Source organism: Entelurus aequoreus, linkage group LG15 (assembly GCF_033978785.1).
Source record: "Entelurus aequoreus isolate RoL-2023_Sb linkage group LG15, RoL_Eaeq_v1.1, whole genome shotgun sequence".
Lineage (NCBI taxonomy): Eukaryota > Metazoa > Chordata > Actinopteri > Syngnathiformes > Syngnathidae > Entelurus > Entelurus aequoreus.
Window position 1 is genome coordinate 47034101 of NC_084745.1, and position 23978 is coordinate 47058078.

Genomic DNA, 23978 nt, shown 5'->3' on the forward strand with positions numbered 1-23978 from the left:
TCAGGGATTTATTTCTTTTGTTTCTATCTGCATTTGAGAACGATGCTATCACGTTAGCTCAGTAGCTAAGTGTGTCGCCGATCTATTGTCGTGGAGATAAAAGTCACTTTAAATACCATACCATACCATACCAACTTTATTTATAAAGCCCTTTAAAAACAACCACAGTTGAAAAACAAAGGGCTGTACACCACAAAGAAATAAAGGCAAAGGACAGACTAAAAAATAAAATTTAAAACAGAAGTAAAATACACATTAAAAAAGCAAATACAAAAATTACCCTAAGAACAATTTTGTTAGATAAAAAGCAGTTAAAAAAGTTAAAAGTTAAAAACAGTTTAAAGTCTCATGCTGGGTTAAAAGCCAGTGAATAAAAATGGGTTTTAAGAAGGGTCTTAAAAATAGCCAAAGAAGGGGCCTGTCTCACATGAAGTGGAAGATCATTCCAGAGAGTAAATGTCCATTTCGCGTTCTCGACTCTCATTTTCAAGAGGATATAGTATCCGAGGTGGTTTAAAATATGATGTGATCCACAATAGAAAAAGCAGAGAGTGTGGAATCCAATGAGCCAGCTTGTACCTAAGTTACGGTCAGAGCGAAAAAAGATACGTCCATCACTGCCTCTCAAGTCCTTCACTGTAACGTTCCTCATCTACGAATCTTTCATCCTCGCTCAAATTAATGGGGTAATCGTCGCTTTGTCGCTCCGAATCTCTCTCGCTCCATTGTAAACAAAGGAAAATTGTGAGGAATATTACCTCCGGTGACGTCACGCTACTTCCGGTACAGGCAAGGCTTTTTTTTTATCAGCGAGTAAAAGTTGCGAACTTTATCGTCGATTTTCTCCACTAAATCCTTTCAGCAAAAATATGGCAATATCGCGAAATGATAAAGTATGACACATAGAATGGATCTGCTATTCCTGTTTAAATAAATAAAAATTCATTTCAGTAGGCCTTTAAAAATGTATTAATTAAATAGTGAATAATACAATCATGAAATAATTCATGAAATAATTGAATCAATAAAAATAAAAGTATTATTAAATGTATTGTATTCCCAAATTTAAGTAATTATTTTAAATATTGCTTTATTTATTTAATTTAGTCACTTGTATTCAGGGATCAATGAGACAAAATTAAATAAATAAATACAATTTAAAATCATTAATAAAAAAAATAAACATAGAAATCATGAGAGAATGAAGTCAATATTCGTCCACTTGGCTCTCTGTATAAATATAGCTTCCATTGCCCGATCCGCGCGGAGAATCCAGTCCGGGATTTGGCTCCGTCCTTCCATGTGCATGTTGTGTTGTCACACACTCGCTGCCACTGCGGCCAAAACACACGGAGCGATGCAGGAGGACAGCAGAGCCGCACAAGTGACGTCTAGCCCCGCATCCAGCCTGCACGCATCTCCGGGCACAGGAGCCCCCACAGGAATATTCCCCACGTCGTCCTCGCGTGGACGGACGCCGCGCTGCCTCGCCAAGGTAAGGAGCAGAAATGCGCCAAAGTCCCCGCTGGCATGCGTGCCTTCTTCCACTCTGCGAGCTCTCATTTGGCACTTCTTGCCAACAGCTTTCCACGGCAAACCTATCAACTTTAGGAATGAAAAAAAAAAAAAAAAAATGCAGGATTGAGGAGAAGCGCTTTTATTTAAGTTTTTGACATCAATTGTAATTATAATGAACCAACGTCCTCTACAGTGGACATTAATATTTAGTCTATTTATTTTGTTTTGGGACCTCCAGCCAAAAATAAATCATCTCCATGACAGCACACTAGTGTTTTTTAAGAAGCCGCAAGTTTTTTAAAAAATTTTTTATAACTGAACTCGCGGGCCACCAGTTGAATAGGATGAAAAAGAGAGGACCTAAGATGGAACCTTGAGGAACACCCGCTGGTATAACTGGAGAAGTTGAGTGATAAATAGGGATGATGTTTGATAAGAAATGATCAAGTTCGAGCCGTTTATCGAATCCTCTTATCCAGGGGTGTCCAAAGTGTGGCCCGCAGCTAATTGTTTACCGGCCCGCCACACATTCTGGAAATACTATTGTAAAAATAAAAAAATAACATTAAAAAAAGTGAAATGAGGTGAAATCTAACGAGAAAAAGTTGCAATGTTGACACAAAAGCTGCCATGCAGGCTGTTTTTTTTTCTTTTGTCTTTCCTCATTTTTCTCTTTTTGCCATTGCTCAAAAAAAAAAAAAAATAATGACAAAAAATCCATGTTATAATAAATTATTTTTACTTCAAATATTTTACTTTAAAATGTTTTATGCGGTAAATATTGCATATATTGTGTAGTAGCCATATACAAACATCAACGTTTTCTTTGACAAAAGCGCATAAAACAAACAAAATAATAGTTCCAGCATAAAATGGACAGATATATATCTGAAGTTGATCTCGTAACTTAAGTGCTGAAAGTAAAAGAAAAACCTAATAAAAATGTATCACTTTATGAGTGGGGCACCTTTTGGATCCCAAATATATTTAGTGATTTTTTTATTTATCTTTTCACTGTGATGACTCAAAAATATGAAATAATTAAAATCAATGGTGTCCTGCATTATTGATCTTTTAGGGCTCTAATTACTTAATACAGCATATTTCAGTTTTACTATAAAAAAACTAAGTTGTTTTTGACAGAAAAGCCATAAAACATTTTTTTTAATTTGTATTACTTTATATCAACTTGAAGTTGATAAAGAGATTTACTGTAAGCGTTAAATAATTAAAAAAAAACAATAATCTGACTTATTTTTAACATTTTAATGACTGAGACCCTTTATGGTCCACGGGACCCCTAAAGGTAAAATAAATAAAAAATGCATATATTTTGTTATGGTTTAAAAATGAAAAATATCAAAATGGCCCCCACATGCTTTAATTTTTCTGTGTGTGGCCCTCAGTGGAAAAAGTTTGGACACCCCTGCTCTTATCGAACCGATTCCTTATCGATTCTCTTATCGAGTCCAGATAGGTTGTAGTATATGGAAAAAAAACCCACAATATTTGGTTTAACAAAAGCTCACTTTTATTATACAAGAACAAAATAAAATCTAATAAATAAATAAATATTGACTGTTACCCCCCTAAATAAATAAAATAAAATAAATAAATATTGACTGTTGTTACCCAAAGTATATTAAGTGGGATTTTTCAGAAAAAAAAAATATATACAGTAACACAAAAACACCCTGTCTCTGTGATCACTATAGGTCAGACCTGGGCATTCTGCGGCCCGCGGGCCACATCCGGGCCTTTGTGCGTCCCTGTCCGGCCCGCGTGAGGCCAATCCTAAATTACAAAATACATTTAGAAAAGTATCTATGTCGAGTGTGCAATACAACGGTGCTGCTTTTGTTTTGAAAAGCGTTATTTGTATTACTTCCGTGTGGACATATGTGCGTGCGTGATTGTGTGTGAATGTGAACAGCTGCAATCACAAATGACAAAATAAAGTTGAAAAAACATCTATGTCGTGCGCGCAATACAACTGTGCTGCTTTTATTTTGAAAAGTGTTATTTATGGGCGTATGTCCGTGTGTAACCTGTGAGTGAAGGTGCACAGCGACAAGTGATGCTCGGTTTACACCCGAGACGCTAAAAAGAGAAAAGTTGATGACGAATGGCGTGTTTTCAACAAGACATGGACTGCCAAGCAACGTTCCCTCTAAGGTGCGCGCCGGCGCAATTGCGCACTGCTCAAGCGTCCTCTGCGCACAGCAAATATATGCCGCGCACCAAATCAAATCCCATCTGAATTCTAAACAAAATAAACACATTTGTTCTATGTAATTTTGCAATGCAACTTTGAGTGACAGTGACAACAAGCGGCCCTAACGGTGTTCGTCAACACCGTTCAATTGAACACCGTTCAATTATTGTAACGTCTATCAAGATGCTTCGAGGACAGGATCATATCGATCACTTTATTGAGCAAAACTGTTTATATTCGGCCATAACCACACCAAAAACATGAGTAAAACACTTCTATTTCGAAAAACTAGTCATTTTCTGCCGTACAAACCAGGCCAAGACCAACTTGTCATCTGTCACCAACACGCATACCACTAAACCACTGGTGCGTTTATGGCCACACAAAAAGTCGGACAACTCAAACACCACACAAAGTTACACTATGACTCCTCAGTCATACGTGTGCTTATTTTACAGTCATTTCTTTTCTTTTCTTTTCTTTTCTTTATTTTTTATTTTTTTTATTTTTTATTTTTTTTAAATAATGTCCTGCCCAGCTTCTTGGGCAAATCATATAGTACAGTCATTTATTATTAATGTTAATTTATTTATATTAATCATGGAATGCTGTTACTAGAGAAAGTTACAGGAATGCACACTTCATCCAATGCTTACATTTCATTGTGCAACATGAGGATGTTTAACGGGAACTAATTGTGATCTCTGAAAGGGGTACAAATGATTCCCAAAGCAGGGATTTTGGTATGAAGTTAAGTTAGGTTAAATGAAAGTATTATTATTAATTATTATTATTATTATTATTTGTTTTTATGTTACCGTATATATCAAAAATAATATTGAGCAAAATTTAATTGAAATATTGTTGATGTGGCCCTCCAGCAGTGCTCAGGTTGCTCATGCGGTCCCCGGTAAAAATTAACTGCCCACCCCTGCTATAGGTGTATAAATAATAATATAGTGTTAAATAAAATCAGTCCCTTGGGCACAAAACTGAAAATAATACAGCTCTCCAAAAAGTGCACTTCTGCTGCTATTTGACATAACTGTTTGTTATGATGCTTTGACATTTTTGCACTTTATTTCTTTATTGAAAGAAAATTCTATGAAGAGAAAAGTTGTTTGCAAATGTGGTTACAATGCTAAAAAAAATGAAAAGTTAAAGCTAAAAAAAGAGATACACTTTATTGAGTTAAAATCTTTCTTTATAGGGGGAAAGATGTGACGTTATGAGCTAGGGAAAACAACAACTACGCTACCCAGCATGCAACGGGAGTGACGAGCATGCGCTGTAGCCCCGAAAAGTGTTGCATGTCGTCACGCCGGCAGCTAAGAATGAGGTTATGAGCAGGCTGTGAAAGTAAACGTCAAGAACTCAGCCAACACGCCTCGTCTGCATTATTTATAATTAGACATGCAACACATATACAGTGTGATTTTGTTTTGTTTTCAAGGAAAGAAAAACAAAAGTTAAAAAAGGGAGATGTGTTGTGTATATATATGTATGTGCTGCGGTTGCTTTAAGAACGTTGCGACAGCTTCCGTAAAGGAGGTGCGTTGCTAGCCTGGTTGCTATGTTTCCGGTGGGTCGTAAAAGTGTTCGTCATGTGTTTTACCCTGCTCAAATCTATCAGTAAAGTTATTCATTGGATTATACCTTTTGTTTTGAACTTTATTCTATATTAACTTTATTTCCCGTCCATTTTTTTTCCTGCTTCCGCTATCTGCGCCTAATGACCGAGCTACGTGACGTCATTTCTTGTGATGTCTCACGGAGCATTTCTGGTCGGGACGGGATTCCAGGGATTCGAATAAAGAACCAACTCTTTTTCTTTACTATAGTGGTCTCGATATCGGGGACCGGTTCTCAAAAAGGGATTCGAGTCCGAGGACTCGCTACTTTTCTTATCGAACAACCGTGAAAACCGGTTTCGAGTATCATCCCTAGTAATAAAGTAAACAATCCACAGCAACACCTTAGTTTGGGGGTCAGCAACCCACGGCTCTTTAGCGCCGCCCTAGTGGCTCCCTGGACCTTTTTCAGAGACGTGTGAAAATGGGACAAGATAAAGAAAAAAAAATGTTAGCAATGCCACTGTTTATATGAAACATGCTTCACTGATGAGAGTAGTTGGCGAGCGCCGCTTTGTCCTACTAATTTCGGCGATCCTTGAACTCACCGTAGCTTTGTTTACATGCACGACTTTCTCCGACGCTGCCACAGAAAGAAGAGTTTTATGCCACTCCGTCTTTGTCTCATTTTGTCCACCAAACGTTTTATGCTGTGCGTGAGCGCACAAATGTGAGCTTTGTTGATGTTATTGACTTGTTGGAGTGCTAATCAGTGCTAATTTCGGCGATCCTTGAACTCACCGTAGCTTTGTTTACATGCACGACTTTCTCCGACGCTGCCACAGAAAGACACGTTTTATGCCACTCCTTCCTTGTCTCATTTTGTCCACCAAAGGTTTTATGCTGTGCGTGAGTGCACAAAGGTGAGCTTTGTTGATGTTATTGACTTGTTGGAGTGCTAATCAGTGCTATTTTCGGCGATCCTTGGACTCACCGTAGCTTTGTTTACATGCACGACTTTCTCCGACGCTGCCACAGAAAGACGCGTTTTATGCCACTCTGTCTTTGTCTCATTTTGTCCACCAAACGTTTTATGCTGTGCGTGAGCGCACAAAGGTGAGCTTTGTTGATGTTATTGACTTGTTGGAGTGCTAATCAGTGCTAATTTCGGCGATCCTTGAACTCACCGTAGCTCTGTGTACATGCACAACGTTCTCCGACGCTGCCACAGAAAGACGCGTTTTATGCCACTCCGTCTTTGTCTCATTTTGTCCACCAAACGTTTTATGCTGTGCGTGAGTGCACAAAGGTGAGCTTTGTTGATGTCATTGACTTGTTGGAGTGCTAATCTGTGCTAATTTCAGCGATCCTTGAACTCACCGTAGCTTTGTTTACATGCACGACTTTCTCCGACGCTGCCACAGAAAGACGCGTTTTATGCCACTCCTTCCTTGTCTCATTTTGTCCACCAAACGTTTTATGGTGTGCGTGAGCGCACAAAGGTGAGCTTTGTTGATGTTGTTGACTTGTTGGAGTGCTAATCAGTGCTAATTTCGGCGATCCTTGAACTCACCGTAGCTTTGTTTACATGCACGACTTTCTCCGACGCTGCCACAGAAAGACGCGTTTTATGCCACTCCGTCTTTGTCTCATTTTGTCCACCAAACGTTTTATGCTGTGCGTGAGCGCACAAAGGTGAGCTTTGTTGATGTTATTGACTTGTTGGAGTGCTAATCAGTGCTAATTTCGGCGATCCTTGAACTCACCGTAGCTTTGTTTACATGCACGACTTTCTCCGACGCTGCCACAGAAAGACGCGTTTTATGCCACTCCTTCCTTGTCTCATTTTGTCCACCAAACGTTTTATGCTGTGCGTGAGCGCACAAAGGTGAGCTTTGTTGATGTTGTTGACTTGTTGGAGTGCTAATCAGTGCTAATTTCGGCGATCCTTGAACTCACCGTAGCTTTGTTTACATGCACGACTTTCTCCGACGCTGCCACAGAAAGAAGAGTTTTATGCCACTCCGTCTTTGTCTCATTTTGTCCACCAAACGTTTTATGCTGTGCGTGAGCGCACAAAGGTGAGCTTTGTTGATGTTATTGACTTGTTGGAGTGCTAATCAGTGCTAATTTCGGCGATCCTTGAACTCACTGTAGCTTTGTTTACATGCACGACTTTCTCCGACGCTGCCACAGAAAGACACGTTTTATGCCACTCCTTCCTTGTCTCATTTTGTCCACCAAAGGTTTTATGCTGTGCATGAGTGCACAAAGGTGAGCTTTGTTGATGTTATTGACTTGTTGGAGTGCTAATCAGTGCTATTTTCGGCGATCCTTGGACTCACCGTAGCTTTGTTTACATGCACGACTTTCTCCGACGCTGCCACAGAAAGACGCGTTTTATGCCACTCTGTCTTTGTCTCATTTTGTCCACCAAACGTTTTATGCTGTGCGTGAGCGCACAAAGGTGAGCTTTGTTGATGTTATTGACTTGTTGGAGTGCTAATCAGTGCTAATTTCGGCGATCCTTGAACTCACCGTAGCTCTGTGTACATGCACAACGTTCTCCGACGCTGCCACAGAAAGACGCGTTTTATGCCACTCCGTCTTTGTCTCATTTTGTCCACCAAACGTTTTATGCTGTGCGTGAGTGCACAAAGGTGAGCTTTGTTGATGTCATTGACTTGTTGGAGTGCTAATCTGTGCTAATTTCAGCGATCCTTGAACTCACCGTAGCTTTGTTTACATGCACGACTTTCTCCGACGCTGCCACAGAAAGACGCGTTTTATGCCACTCCTTCCTTGTCTCATTTTGTCCACCAAACGTTTTATGGTGTGCGTGAGCGCACAAAGGTGAGCTTTGTTGATGTTGTTGACTTGTTGGAGTGCTAATCAGTGCTAATTTCGGCGATCCTTGAACTCACCGTAGCTTTGTTTACATGCACGACTTTCTCCGACGCTGCCACAGAAAGACGCGTTTTATGCCACTCCGTCTTTGTCTCATTTTGTCCACCAAACGTTTTATGCTGTGCGTGAGCGCACAAAGGTGAGCTTTGTTGATGTTATTGACTTGTTGGAGTGCTAATCAGTGCTAATTTCGGCGATCCTTGAACTCACCGTAGCTTTGTTTACATGCACGACTTTCTCCGACGCTGCCACAGAAAGACGCGTTTTATGCCACTCCTTCCTTGTCTCATTTTGTCCACCAAACGTTTTATGCTGTGCGTGAGCGCACAAAGGTGAGCTTTGTTGATGTTGTTGACTTGTTGGAGTGCTAATCAGTGCTAATTTCGGCGATCCTTGAACTCACCGTAGCTTTGTTTACATGCACGACTTTCTCCGACGCTGCCACAGAAAGAAGAGTTTTATGCCACTCCGTCTTTGTCTCATTTTGTCCACCAAACGTTTTATGCTGTGCGTGAGCGCACAAAGGTGAGCTTTGTTGATGTTATTGACTTGTTGGAGTGCTAATCAGTGCTAATTTCAGCGATCCTTGAACTCACCGTAGCTTTGTTTACATGCACGACTTTCTCCGACGCTGCCACAGAAAGATGCGTTTTATGCCACTCCGTCTTTGTCTCATTTTGTCCACCAAACGTTTTATGGTGTGCGTGAGCGCACAAAGGTGAGCTTTGTTGATGTCATTGACTTGTTGGAGTGCTAATCAGTGCTAATTTCGGCGATCCTTGAACTCACCGTAGCTTTGTTTACATGCACGACTTTCTCCGACGCTGCCACAGAAAGACACGTTTTATGCCACTCCTTCCTTGTCTCATTTTGTCCACCAAAGGTTTTATGCTGTGCGTGAGCGCACAAAGGTGAGCTTTGTTGATGTTATTGACTTGTTGGAGTGCTAATCAGTGCTATTTTCGGCGATCCTCGGACTCACCGTAGCTTTGTTTACATGCACGACTTTCTCCGACGCTGCCACAGAGAGACGCGTTTTATGCCACTCCGTCTTTGTCTCATTTTGTCCACCAAACGTTTTATGCTGTGCGTGAGCGCACAAAGGTGAGCTTTGTTGATGTCATTGACTTGTTGGAGTGCTAATCAGTGCTAATTTCGGCGATCCTTGAACTCACCGTAGCTTTGTTTACATGCACGACTTTCTCCGACGCTGCCACAGAAAGACGCGTTTTATGCCACTCCTTCCTTGTCTCATTTTGTCCACCAAACGTTTTATGCTGTGCGTGAGCGCACAAAGGTGAGCTTTGTTGATGTTGTTGACTTGTTGGAGTGCTAATCAGTGCTAATTTCGGCGATCCTTGAACTCACCGTAGCTTTGTTTACATGCACGACTTTCTCCGACGCTGCCACAGAAAGACGCGTTTTATGCCACTCCGTCTTTGTCTCATTTTGTCCACCAAACGTTTTATGCTGTGCGTGAGCGCACAAAGGTGAGCTTTGTTGATGTTGTTGACTTGTTGGGAGTGCTAATAAGGCAAGCTAATCGATGCTAACCTGCTATTTATGTACATATTGCATCATTATGCCTCATTTGTAGGTATATTTGAGCTCATTTCATTTCCTTTACTTATGTCCTCTGTGTATTTAATTTATATTTGCATGTCTCATGACACATTATCTGTATGTTATATTGGCTGCATTTCTGATAGTTGTTTGTGTGCCATGTTGTTCCAGACCACAGCAAACGTTACCCAGGTTGCAAAGATTGTTATAAATCCATTAGAAGAAGACAGCCTGCCGTTTCCTTTAACTTGGACACACACATCTATGCCTTTTTGGTCATTCTGAGACTAATTTCCAGGAGTTATCTCACCCTGTGAGAAGCCACCGTTTTACTAATGATTTCCAATGTTGCAAAAATGTGTAGAATAACAATTAAAATACAGCATTTCTGTCAACGAAGATTTGCGTCAGCTTTTGATAGTAGGCTAATATAGACACTTACATCATGTGTTGCCTTCATTATAACACTTATATAAGGCTTTTATAGTCATTTTGATAGTAGGCTAATATAGCTAATATAGACACTTACATCATGTGTTGCCTTCATTATAACACTTATATAAGGCTTTTAAAGTCATTTTGATAGTAGGCTAATATAGCTAATATAGACACTTACATCATGTGTTGCCTTCATTATAACACTTATATAAGGCTTTTAAAGTCATTTTGATAGTAGGCTAATATAGCTAATATAGACACTTACATCATGTGTTGCCTTCATTATAACACTTATATACAGTACAACTTTTAAAGTCTTTTTGATAGTAGGCTAATATAGACACTTGCATCATGTGTTGTCTTCATTAAAACACTTTTAATTTTTTGCAGCTCCGGACAGATTTTTTATTTTTTTTTTATTTTTGGTCCAATATGGCTCTTTTAACATTTTGGGTTGCCAACCCCTGACTTAGTTGCATAAATCACATTACGGAAACAATTTGAAACTGCCAAAAAGGAGAGGACTTAAGGCGGATCTTTGAGGAACACCACGGTTGTGTTAATCACAAGTTTGGACCCCAGTGTTCGATGTTCGCTAACAAGGTTAAAAGTGAGGGTTTTGCTGCCGATTTGGATACCGCTCATCCGTGAGTGAATACTAACTTTGTAACTTTGCATCATTTCTATTCATATCCTCCATCCATTTTCTACTGCTTGTCCCTATGATAATATTTACAATAATAGTAGTAAATAACATTTATGAATGGCATTCATGTGCAGAGCAAATACTTGTGATGTCAAATATTTGATGTAAGTCACAGGTGTCAAACTCAAGGCCCGGGGGCCAAATGTGGCCCGCCACCTTATTTCATGTGGCCCTGCGAAAGCCTAGAAATAGTATGCGTTAAAAAAATGCTTACTAAATATGTTTGTTCTTTCCCTTTTGATATTAAAAATCATGTACTGCATGCAATTGCGTATCTTTTGAATTTAAATATTATCAAAATATTATGTATTCCAAAAATATTTTTTGTTAAAATAAAGATAAATACTGTACTTAAATATCTGCTTAGCTTATGATTTCAAAACAAATTATCAATCAAATTGTAGACTGTAAAATTGACAATAGTTTCTACGTTCAAATTCCGCCGACTGAGTTTTTTTTACTGTAAAATCGACTGAGTTTTTTTTCTATATACAGTAAGACACTAAAACATCCAAAAATAAACAAAAAAAACATTAAAACAACAAGATTTTACAGTAAAAACATACAAACTGGCAGAGGGCCGTTTTGAATGATGTGGTGGTCCACTTTGAATGATGTGGAGGGCCCCTTTGAATGATGTGGAGGGCCCCTTTGAATGATGTGGAGGGCCACATTGAATGATGTTGTGGACTACAACAAATAATGTGGAGGGCCACATTCAATGATGTGGAAGACCACGTTAAATGATGTGGTGGGCCCCTTTGAATGATGTGGAGGGCCACTTAGAATGATGTGGTGGGCCACGTTGAATGATGTTGTGGACTACAACAAATAATGTGGAGGGCCACTTTCAACGATGTGGAAGACCACTTTAAATGATGTGGTGGGCCACTTTGAATGATGTCGTGGACTTCAACAAATAATGTGGAGGGCCACGTTCAATGATGTGGAAGACCACTTTGAATGATGTGGTGGGCCACTTTGAATGATGTGGAGGACCACATTAAATGATGTGGTGGTCCACTTTGAATGATGTGGTGGACTACAACAAATAATGTGGAGGGCCACTTTCAACGATGTGGAAGACCACGTTAAATGATGTGGTGGGCCACTTTGAATGATGTCGCGGACTACAACAAATGATTTGGAGGACCACTTTGAATGATGTGGAGGACCACTTTAAATGATGTGGTGGGCCACTTTGAATGATGTCGCGGACTACAACCAATGATGTGGAGGGCCACATTCAATGATGTGGAAGACCACGTTAAATGATGTGGTGGGCCACTTTGAATGATGTGGAGGACCACTTTGAATGATGTGGAGGACCACTTTGAATGATGTGGAGGGCCGCATTCAATGATGTGGAGGACCACATTAAAGGATGTGGTGGTCCAGTTTGAATGATGTCGCGGGCTACAACAAATGATGTGGAGGGCCTGTGGAGGGCCGCATTCAATGATGTGGAGGACCACTTTGAATGATGTGGAGGGCCACATTCAATGATGTGGTGGACCACTTTGAATGATGTGGTGGGCCACTTTGAATGATGTCGTGGACTACAACAAATAATGTGGAGGGCCACATTCAATGATGTGGAAGACCACATTAAATGATGTGGTGGGCCACTTTGAATTATGTCGCGGACTACAACAAATGATGTGGAGGGCCACATTCAATGATGTGGGAGACCACATTCAATGATGTGGAAGACCACGTTAAATGATGTGGTGGGCCACTTTGAATGATGTCGTGGACTACAACAAATAATGTGGAGGGCCACATTCAATGATGTGGAAGACCACATTAAATGATGTGGTGGGCCACTTTGAATGATGTCGTGGACTACAACAAATGATGTGGAGGACCACTTTGAATGATGTGGAGGACCACTTTGAATGATGTGGAGGACCACTTTGAATGATGTGGAGGGCCACTTTGAATGATGTGGAGGGCCACATTGAATGATGTGGTGGGCCACATTGAATGATGTCGTGGACTACAACAAATAATGTGGAGGGCCACATTCAATGATGTGGAAGACCATGTTAAATGATGTGGTGGGCCACTTGAATGATGTGCAGGGCCACATTCGATGATGTGGAGGACCGCATTGAATGATGTGGAGGACCACATTGAATGATGTGGTGGGCCAATTTGAATGATGTCTTGGACTACAACAAATAATGTGGAGGGCCACATTCACTGATGTAGAAGACCATGTTAAATGATGTGGTGGGCCACTTTGAATGATGTCGTGGACTACAACAAATAATGTGGAGGGCCACATTCAATGATGTGGAAGACCATGTTAAATGATGTGGTGGGCCACTTTGAATGATGTCGCAGACTACAACAAATGATGTGAAGGGCCACATTCAATGATGTGGAAGACCACGTTAAATGATGTGGTGGGCCACTTTGAATGATGTGGAGGACCACGTTAAATGATGTTGTGGCCCACTTTGAATGATGTGGTGGACTACAACAAATAATGTGGAGGGCCACTTTCAACGATGTGGAAGACCACGTTAAATGATGTGGTGGGCCACATTGAATGATGTCGCGGACTACAACAAATGATGTGGAGGGCCACATTCAATGATGTGGAAGACCACGTTAAATGACGTGGTGGGCCACTTTGAATGATGTCGCGGACTATAACAAATGATATGGAGGACCACTTTGAATGATGTGGAGGGCCGATTTCAATGATGTGGAGGACCACATTAAATGATGTGGTGGTCCAGTTTGAATGATGTCGCGGACTACAACAAATGATGTGGAGGGCCGCTTTCAATGATGTGGATGGCCGCATTCAATGATGTGGATGGCCACATTCAATGATGTAGAGGACCGCTTTGAATGACGTGGTGGGCCACATTAAATGACGTGGTGGGCCACTTTGAATGATGTCGCGGACTACAACAAATGATATGGAGGACCACTTTGAATGATGTGGAGGGCCGTTTCAATAATGTGGAGGACCACATTAAATAAAGTGGTGGTCCAGTTTGAATGATGTCGCGGACTACAACAAATGATGTGGATGGCCACATTCAATGATGTAGAGGACCACTTTGTTTTGTTTTTTTGTTTTTTTTTTGTTTTTGTTTTTTTATAATGTCCTGCCCAGCTTCTCGGGCAAATCATATAGCAGATGTAGATGCCCATATCGGCTGTTCAGATTTACTTTACAAAAGAGAAGTGTAGGATACTTCTCTTGTTGCCTTACTTGTATTTTGACTTTATTAAATGTATTTATATTATCATTTGGTGCAGCCGGGCCGGAGCAGGAGGGGATAGAAAGAGAGAAAAAGGAAGACAGAGGGGGGAATTGTGGGGACAAGAGGGGGATTAGACAGAGAGACAAAAACAACAACAGCAAACACAACAACAACAACAACAGAGCAACATCAGCAAATACGACATGTACAAATATGATGGTAAAAGTAATAGCAAATAAGCAGTTAGCGAAAATTAAAAAAAAAAAAAAAAATACAGAAATGACAATGAGCATTATTACACTAAAAATGGAGCAATATGAATACCAATAGAAATAGTGCTATTGATAATAAACAATACCAGTACTTTACCTTTATTATCAACAATACAATTGTTCAAATGCAACAATACATATACGTAATGATAACTTGAGATACGAAAGAATGCAGAAAAATGGAGGGGAAGAAAGAGAAGCAACCTTAACCTTGTAGATTGTTATAGTAACAATAGGTTAAGCTTTGTCAGTGTGCCATGTGTTATACCCAGTTTACCCTAGGGCAACAACGTTAATATATGTTTGATGAAACGTGATTATGTGCATGAGTGTATGTGTGCATATGTACTTGTATATGTACAGTATGTGTATGTGTGCTTGTACAGTGAATGTATATGTTCAGTATGTGTATATGTGTGTACAGCGAATGGATATGTACAGTATGTGTATACAGTATGTGTGTTTGAACAGTGAATGTATATGTACAGTATGTGTAAATGTGTGTTTGTACAGTGAATGTATATGTACAGTATATGTATGTGTGTGTTTGTACAGTGAATGTATGTGTAGTATGTGTATGTGTGTGTTTGTACAGTGAATGTATATGTACAGTATGTGTATATGTATGTTTTTACAGTGAATGTATATGTACAGTATGTGTATACAGTATGTTTGTATAATGAATGTGCGTGTGGATGTACGAACTTTGAGTGTGTAAATATGTACTGTATTTATTTGTATATGTATGTGGGAGCGTAGGTACCTATGTATGTGTGTATGTATGTGTGTGAGTATATGTGAATTTGCATGTACAATACATTTGACTCCCAGTGTGTGCGGGAGCCAGAGTACGGCCCCAGCCTCCCCGAGAACCCATCTCACAAACAGTAGGTGTGGTGCCCAGGGAACCAGGGGCCACCGCCCCCACGCAGCCAAGACGGACAGCGACAGGAACCCCAGAGCCTGGCCCACCGTGCCGCCCACAAGGGCCAGCAGCAGGCCGCAGACAGACGCACCCGGCAGAGGACAAGGCACGAGAAAAACAGGGGGCAGCCAGACCCCAAGCCAGCGAGAGACCACACCCCACACGGACAGAAAGGCGGGACGCCCCGCCCGAGGGGCCCGGAGACCCCCCGCAACCGGACGGGAAGACCGCCCCCGCCCCACCGGCAACAGGGCCCCCACGAGCCCCCCCCCACCCCCGGAGAGCGCGGCGAGGCCAGCCCACGGCCACCCCACCCAAGCCGGCCGCCACAGGACCACCCAGCACGGGGCCACAGGAACCACCCACCCCACCCGCAGGGACCCCAACGATGGAGATGGAACAACCAGCAACCGCCCCGCCGAGTCCCCCCCCCCGAGGTAGGGGAATAAATAAATAAAATAAATAAATACATAATAATAATAATAATAATATTAATAAAATATATTTTTTTTAAAAAGGGGGGGAAAAATAAATAAATAAATAATTAAATCTATTTATAAAAATAAATAAATAAATAAATAAATAAAAAAAGAATTAAAAGAAGATCACAGACATGCTGACACACAAGGTCGCTACCCCAACAACTGGCCGACTCGCAGCACCTCGGAATACCCTGCAGCACCAAGCCACCACAGTAGACGCAGGGACCAGACCCAGCAGGCCCCAACCAAGACGGCCACCCGGAAGGGATGGACGGCGGGACCCAGGAGCTCCAGACACGCAGTCCGGATGCAGTAGCCTGAGGCGCCGACCCCCACCCGACAGGCAGGCCCAGAACGTACCCCCAGAAATATACATACATATATATATACATACACATAAACATACACATGTACACATACACACACCTACACATGCATACACATACACATATATATACATACATACATACATACACACACACACATACACATACATATACACAGTTTGTCAGCCCCGACAACCACCACGCGCGCGCGCTGCCACCAGTCACAACATCAGCCACCCCCCTGCACCAGACCCAGCAGCCACGGGCGCCCACACCACAAACAAACGGCAGCAGAAACAGCAGCCACAACACCCACAGACAGCCAGCACCACCCAATCAAATCAAAGCGATCAAAAAATAAACCGCGACAGGCAACCACACGCCAACAGGATCACAGATACCAGCCAGCGCCAGCCCGCCAGCAAGCCCAAACGCCAACACGCAAACAAGAGACACCAACACCCCCCCCCCGCCAAAAGACCCCACCACCCCAACCCAAACCCGCACAAACACACCACCGCCCAAACAACCGAGACACAGTATCCAGACCAGACACGGGCGCCGCGCGCCACCACATCAGGTCGCCAACAGAGACCCCACAGCGCAAGGTCGGGCCACACGGGCACGGACCCCACCCAACAGGAAGCGAGACCCGCGCGACGCCACACACAAATAAAAAATAAAATAAAATAAATAAATATATATATATATATACATATATACATACACATACATACACATACACATACATACATACATACACACATACACACATATATATATATATATATATATATATATATATACATATACATACACACATATACACATTAAAAAAAAAAAAAATAATAATAATAATAAATTAATAAAAGCCTGGCAGGCCACCAGAACGCAGTCCCCGGAATCCGCGCCGGCCGACGAGGCAATGAGGGGTGCGCCGAACCCCAACCCCCCCACATGCATGTGTACAAGGCCCCCAGAGTGTCTACTGTGTAGTTAAAATTAGGAGGTCAGCCATTACAGCCGACCTCCAGTCCCTATTGATGCGTGTACTGTAGCGTGAGTGAGATATGTATGCTTGTGGGAACTAATAATGCGATTAAAATTGGGGGACATCAAGGTCTTGGTGGGTCCCAACCAAGCCGAGCCCTCCAAATCCTAAGTGTCTAATATGCAGCTAAGATTGAGGGATGGCCGAGCAGGGGACAAGACAGGAGGACCGGAGCCCCATAGGAGGCATCATAGTAGAGGACCACTTTGAATGACGTGGTGGGCCACATTCAATGACGTGGTGGGCCACATTCAATGATGTGGTGGGCCACATTCAATGATGTGGTGGGCCACTTTGAATGATGTCGTGGACTACAACAAATAATAACGAGGGCCACATTCAACGACGTGGAAGACCACATTCAATGATGTGGTGGGCCACTTTGAATGATGTCGCGGACTACAACAAATGACGTGGAGGACCACATTGAATGATGTGGAGGGCCACATTCGATGATGTGGAGGACCACTTTGAATGATGTGGAGGACCACTTTGAATGATGTAGAGGGCCACATTCAATGATGTGGAGGACCATTTTGAATGTTGTTGAGGGCCACATTCAATGATGTGGAGGACCACTTTGAATGATGTGGAGGGCCACATTCAATGATGTAAAAGACCACTTTTAAGGCGTCATTCCCGAGGCCCTATGTGGCCCCCGGGCCGCCAGTTGAATGCGACTGCTGTAGTCGGACTCCAGCCCACATGGAAATGAAGCCCTTGTTTGACTTGAAACGCAGAGTTGCTTCGTGGAGCAGAAAGCGGCATTTTAATGACCTCGGCTGTAAATGAATTCATTTTTATGCCCTGAAGACTCTGCTTATTAGTGTGTGTGTGTGTGTGTGTGTGTGTGTGTGTGTGTGTGTGTGTGTGTGTGTGTGTGTGTGTGTGTGTGTGTGTGTGTGTGTGTGTGTGTGTGTGTGTGTGTGTGTGTGTGTGTGTGTGTGTGTGTGTGTGTGTGTGTGTGTGTGTGTGTGTGTGTGTGTGTCGCTGCCATCTGTGAAAAAGCCAATTGTTATTATAACTCCAGCTCGAGTGAAGGAAGGAGCGAGGCTCAGAGGTCAGCCGAGTGTGTAGAAAGTATTAGCGCTGATGATGCTAATACGCTAACGACATGTTTCGCTTGATCTTCTCAGCTGTGGAAATCGCTGCAAGATGGACTTTTTTTTTTTTTTTATTCTCGCCGTATGTCGAAAAAGCAACTCACAATCAGCTGGAACTTCCCCAGCTGACGTCAGCCTGCGTCGCCTCCTGGCTCTCCTGGTTAGAGGCGGACCCCCCGTTATCAGGGTGGACCTCCCCACGCATGTGGCCTGGCAGGCGGGGCGGGGGCGAGCTGCCTTGCCTTCTAGAAGATAATGATGGGCTCTGTGCTGAACTCGCAACCTTTTTGCCTTTCCTCCCACTACCTTCTTCCGTGTCATACATTGGTCATATTCAAAGTCCTCATGTGTCCAGGGACGTATTTACTGAGTTTATAAACATAATATACATTTTACAAAAAGGAAAAAAGATTTTGTGACGATAAAAAATATCGATGTAATCATAGTAGTATCGACTAGATACGCTATTGTACTTATCATTACAGTGGATGTCAGGTGTAGATCCACCCATGGCATTTGTTTACATTCAGGGTGCTAGCTTGCTGTTAGCGGTGAGCTATTGTATCCTCCTACGGTGTGTAGTGAAGCATGTTTAGCTATTCCTCGTCCTGCAGGGATGATACTTGTAAGAAACGTACTTTATTAGTCGCCATGGAGGCGAGGATTAGTGATTTAGAAGTAGCTAAAACACTGCAGACGTTAGCCGCTAGCTAGCTAGGTAGCCATGTCTTTGAAGCACCTCTTCCTGAGGGCGTTTCAGTGTTATAACGTCACCTTTATCTTTAGTTTTTAGACCAAAATGCGTCCGTTCTCCCTTTTCTGTCTACACACTGTGTCTGCTTGTAAGTACTCTGTGATTGTGCGCTGCCGAACACGCTCCTCTGCTCGTAAAACCAGCAATGTCACAGGAACCGGTGCTTTTCAAACAGAGTGTAGTACAGTTTTTGATTCATTAGTACCGACCATACCAGTACCGGTATACCGTACAACCCTACTATGAACAATAAAACACTGAATATTAACAACATATGAACATCGCTCCTCTTTTATTTCTCAGACCAGCTCCTCGATAGTTGTGTATCTTTTACACAATCATGCAAAACGCAACAAAAATGTAACAAACGGCAAAATACGAATGCAAAGTGTGAAAAACACCTACAATATGATTTTATATCACTTAAAAATCTGCTTCCGCATCTGTTCCAGACACATGCGTTTTCGGGCTCTGAAAACAAACCCCGCCCACTCTGCTTTGTTCCTGTAATAACTCGTATAACACCCAAAAGTGCAGATTTCAACCATTGAAATACTTTCTATTAGAGATGTCTGATAATGACTTTTTTTGCCGATATTCCGATATAGTCCAACTCTTAATTACCGATTCCGATATCAACCGATACCGATATATACAGTCATGGAATTAACACATTATTATGCCTAATTTTGTTGTGATGCCCCGCTGGATGCATTAAACAATGTAACAAGGTTTTCCAAAATAAATCAACTCAAGTTATGGAAAAAAATGCCAACATGGCACTGCCATATTTATTATTGAAGTCACAAAGTGCATTATTTTTTTTTAACATGCCTCAAAACAGCAGCTTGGAATTTGGGATATGCTCTCCCTGAGAGAGCATGAGGAGGTTGAGGTGGGCGGGGTAGGGGGTAGCTGCAAGGGGTTCTGGGTATTTGTTCTGTTGAGTTTATGTTGTGTTACGGTGCGGATGTTCTCCCGAAATGTGTTTGTCATTCTTGTTTGGTGTGGGTTCACAGTGTGGCGCATATTTGTAACAGTGTTAAAGTTGTTTATACAGGCACCCTCAGTGTGACCTGTATGGCTGTTGACCAAGTATGCCTTGCATTCACTTGTGTGTGTAAAAAGCCGTAGATATTATGTGATTGGGCCGGCACGTAAAGGCGGTGCCTTTAAGGCACGCCCCCAATATCGTTGCCTGGGTGGAAATCGGGGGAAATTCGGGAGAATGGTTGCCCCGGGAGATTTTCGGGAGGGGCACTGAAATTCGGGAGTCTCCCGGGAGGGTTGGCAAGTATGACTAGGAGACGCAACTGCTCTGTACTTCTCCCTACGTCCGTGTACCACTCCGTACAGCGGCGTTTTAAAAAGTCATACATTTTACTTTTTGAAACCGATACCGATCAGTTCCGATATTACATTTTATAGCATTTATCGGCCGGTAATATCGGCAGTCCGATATTATCGGACATCTCTACTTTCTATAGTTCAAGAATTACAGTCATTTAAAAACAGCACTGCACATCATAATGGCGGCGACAGTTTTGATGTTAAAGGTCTAAAAAGAAATGATGTAGAACAGGGGTGTCCAAAGTGCAGCTAATTGTTTACCGGCCCGCCGCACATTCTGGAAATGCTATTGCAAAAATAAAAAAGAACATTACAAAAAGTGGAATGAGATGAAATCTAACTAGAAAAAGTTGCAATGTTGACACAAAAGCTGCCATGCAGGCTGCTTTTTTAAATTTTATCTTTCTTTACTTTATTTTTTTTGCCATTGCTCCAAAAAAAAAAATAATGACAAAAAATCCATGTTATAATGAATTATTTTCAAGGCTCCAATTACTTCAAATATTTCACTTTTAAAACGTTTTATGTGGTAAATATTGTATATATTGTGTAGTTGCCATATAAAAACATCAACGTTTTCTTTGACAAAAGCGCATCAAAGTTCAAACGTAAAATGGACAGATATATCTGAAGTTGATCTCGTAACTTAAGTGTTGAAAGTAAAAGAAAAACCTAATAAAAATGTATCACTTTATGAGTGGGGCACCTTTTGGATCCCAAATATATTTAGTGGTATTTTATTTATCTTTTCACTGTGATTACTCAAAAATATTAAAGAATTAAAATCAATGGTGTCCTGCATTATTGATCTTTTAGGGCCCTAATGACTAAATACTGCATATTTCAGTTTTACTATAAAAAAACAAAGTTGTTTTTGACAGAAAAGCCATAAAACCTTTTTATTTTTTATTACTTTATATCAGGGGTCACCAAAGCGGTGCCCGCGGGCACCAGGTAGCCCGTAAGGACCAGATGAGTAGCCCGCTGGCCTGTTCTAAAAATAGCTCAAATAGCAGCACTTACCAGTGAGCTGCCTCTATTTTTTAAATTTTATTTATTTACTTGCAAGCTGGTCTTGCTTTGCCCGACATTTTGAATTCTAAGAGAGACAAAACTCAAATAGAATTTGAAAATCCAAGAAAATATTTTAAAGACTCGGTCTTCACTTGTTTAAATAAATTCATTAATTTTTTTACTTTGCTTCTTATAACTTTCAGAAAGACAATTTTAGAGAAAAAATACAACCTTAAAAATTACTTTAGGATTTTTAAACACATATACCTTTTAAATTCCTTCCTCTTCTTTCCTGACAATTTAAATCAATGTTCAAGTAAATGTATTGTTTTTATTGTAAAGAATAATCAATACATTTTAATTTAATTCTTCATTTTAGCTTCTGTTTTTTCGAAGAAGAATATTTGTGAAATATTTCTTAAAATTTATTATGATTAAAATTCAAAAAAATTATTCTGGCAAATCTAGAAAATCTGTAGAATCAAATTTATATCTTATTTCAAAGTCTTTTTAATTTCTTTTAAAATTTTTGTTCTGGAAAATCTAGAAGAAATACTGATTTGTCTTTGTTAGAAATATAGCTTGGTCCAATTTGTTATATATTCTAACAAAGTGCAGATTGTATTTTAACCTATTTAAAACATGTCATCAAAATCCTAAAATTAATCTTAATCAGGAAAAATTACTAATGATGTTCCATAAATTATTTTTTAAATTTTTTCAAAAAGATTCGAATTAGCTAGTTTTTCTCTCCTTTTTTTCGGTTGGATTTTGAATTTCAAAGAGTCGAAATTGAAGATAAACTATGTTTCAAAATTTAATTGTCATTTTTTTTCGTGTTTTCTCCTCTTTTAAACCGTTCCATTAAGTGTAAATATCATTAATTATTAATAATAACATAGAGTTAAAGGTAAATTGAGCAAATTGGCTATTTCTGGCAATTTATTTAAGTGTGTATCAAACTGGTAGCTCTTCGCATTAATCAGTACCCAAGAAGTAGCTCTTGCTTTCAAAAAGGTTGGTGACCCCTGATATAGAGATTTACTGTAAGCATTAAATAATAAAAAAATAATAATTTGACTTATTTTTAACATTTTAATGACTGAGACCCTTTATGGTCCCCGGGACTCCTAAAGGTAAAATAAAATAAAAAAAATCCATATATTTTGTTATGGTTTGAAAATGAAAAATATCCAAATGAAAAAGTTTGGACACCCCTGATGTAGAACGTCCGGCAGGCCGTGTTGAAAATCTTAACGGGCCGCATGTATTTTGCCCAGGTCTGGCCTATAGTGTCCATTGAAGGTGAAAGGATGCTAAGGCTCGCAGTGACGTACAACCCCCCACCCTCATGCTGGCGGCTGAAGATTGTTTTGCGGTGCACAGGGATGTTGTCGTTGTTACTCATAACTCGTCAAGCCTGAGGTTTAATTATCTCAAGGCCTAGGAAGTTTGCCGTCGTGCTGTAGTGACGCCAGGGATGACAGCGCCGATGACTCAGCAGGTGTTTGCGTGTGCGTAATCCGCAATGGTCTTCGCTCGCAGGCTCTTTCTCCCCCTCTCTTCGGTGGAATTTTAATCCGCACGCCTCTGCCAAGCGGCCCCATCCCGTCAGGTCCCCCTACGTCCTGCCGACGGATCCGGCCGAGAACAGGACGCGTTCTGTTTGGCTTAAAGGGTCTCCGTCCTGCACACGGATCTGCTTGGATAGCCCGTGCGGGAGCTCTCAGCAGCCCTAGAACTAGTTGAGTGTTCCCCCCCCCTGGGAAAGCCGTGGCACGTTTTTATGCTCCGGATTGTGACGTCTTTAGAAAGAAAAGGAACTTCCCTGTGGACGCTTCATGAACAATCAGCTGCATGTTTTAATTCCTTCCCTTTCAAGTCATCTGCGTTCTGAGGATTGGAAGGCCTATGAAAATGTCTGTGATCACATTCCACATGTTTGCTGTGACCAAGGCCAGGATGTTTGTTTATGAATTGAGTGGTATCAGTGTGTGGCCGAGGTCGCCGTGCTGCCGAGAGGGTTTTGTGCGAGTGCTGCAGCGTGTTACGTCACTCACGTAGAACCTTGTTTACTTTCACGGCTTCCTTTTATACCCGCTCAGGCCTGCAGGCTCCACTTGGGATGCAACTATTACCGGTTTTACTCTTAACTGGGATTAAATACATTTTTTTTAATGGCAAAAGCAAACCCCGTTTCCATATGAGTTGGGAAATTGTGTTGGATATATATATAATATATATATATATAATATATAAACGGAATACAATGATTTGCAAATCCTTTTCAACCCATATTCAATTGAATGCACTACAAAGACAAGATATTTGATGTTCAAACTCATAAACGTTGTTTTTTTTTTGCAAATAATAATTAACTTAGAATTTCACGGCTGCAACACGTGCCAAAGTAGTTGGGAAAGGGCATGTTCACCACTGTGTTACATGGCCTTTCCTTTTAACAACACTCAGTAAACGCTTGGGAACTGAGGAGACACATTTTTGAAGCTTCTCAGGTGGAATTCTTTCCCATTCTTGCTTGATGTACAGCTTAAG

General features: G+C 41.2%; 1 protein-coding gene across 2 annotated transcripts in view; it reads left to right on the plus strand.

The window, feature by feature from the left end:
* Positions 1 to 1276: 1276 nt before the first annotated feature.
* Positions 1277 to 23978, plus strand: part of dlgap1b (discs, large (Drosophila) homolog-associated protein 1b) — a 344091-nt gene continuing 321389 nt past the window's right edge. For both annotated transcript variants that reach the window (XM_062021651.1, XM_062021652.1), the window contains exon 1: positions 1277 to 1495. The gene's annotated coding sequence lies outside the window, so the exon portion shown is untranslated. The remainder of the gene's footprint in view (positions 1496 to 23978) is intronic.